The sequence below is a fragment of the Haplochromis burtoni genome, unplaced genomic scaffold (assembly GCF_018398535.1).
Source record: "Haplochromis burtoni strain Fernald_Lab_line unplaced genomic scaffold, NCSU_Asbu1 Contig_263, whole genome shotgun sequence".
NCBI classification, from domain to species: Eukaryota; Metazoa; Chordata; class Actinopteri; order Cichliformes; family Cichlidae; genus Haplochromis; species Haplochromis burtoni.
This window is the reverse complement of record NW_024582624.1, coordinates 615,542-616,617: the sequence shown is the minus strand read 5'-3', so window position 1 is coordinate 616,617 and position 1,076 is coordinate 615,542.

Genomic DNA, 1,076 nt, shown 5'->3' with positions numbered 1-1,076 from the left:
CTGTACTCCCTGTCATCCCCATCAGTGATGAGGCCGAATACTGCAGAGTCATCAGAGAACTTCTGAAGGAAGCACTGGGAGTTGTGGGAGAAGTCTGCAGTGTAGATGGTGAAGAGTAACGGAGCCAAAAACATTCCCTGTGGGGCCCCTGTACTGGAGACAACCCTGTGTGACACACAGCTCTGAGTTCTCATGTACTGTGGTCGGTCGGTGAGGTAGACCCAGTATCCATGACGTGAGGTGATGGTCCACTGTGTACTCCAGCTCTCCTTCAGAACTGTGGGAAGAATGGTGTTGAAGGCACTGGAGAAATCAAAGAACATGATTCTCACAATGCTCCCAGCAGTCTCCAGCTGAGAGACGGAACGATGTGGAAGGTGAGTGACAGCATCATCCACTCCAATGCCAGCAAACTGAAGTGGGTCCAGTGATGAGCTCACCAGAGGCCGAAGCTGAGCCTGCATCAGGTGGGATGTCAGAGCCTTCGGACGTATAGTCTTTGGCACTGGTACAACACAGAAGGGTTTTCCAGAGCTGTGGAACTCTCCCCAGCCTCAGGTTTAGGTTGAAGATATGCTCCATCACCCCACACAGTTGGTCTGTTTCTCCCTAACGTTTAGCAGTTAGCACCACAACCACAGTTTAAAATTTTAACAAGAAATAGCTTTGATCTATTAAAAGTAATAGAAAAAAAATTCAACCACAGTGATTATACGATATTTAAAGTGGGATTTTGTATATATAGTTTTCCGCATAGGTTTTATTATTAAGCAGGACTTGGATTTATTATTATTATTATTATTATTATTATTATAACTACAACAACAATAATAATGTTGTTGTTGTTGTTAGTGGTAGCAGTAGAGGTTGAGATTGTGGTAGCAGCATTAAAATCATTATTAGAGAAGCATTGTTACTATAAAATAGTAAAGAGTAAAAATTCGCTTTTTTCCTCATTTGTTTTTAGCCACGCCACTTTTGTCCCTTCACGGTCCTCGTAGCCTGCTCTTGTCTAAATAACAACCCTGCGGCAGCGGCGGCTCGTCTGTCAGATTCTTTAGTTGGAACTTGCTGGA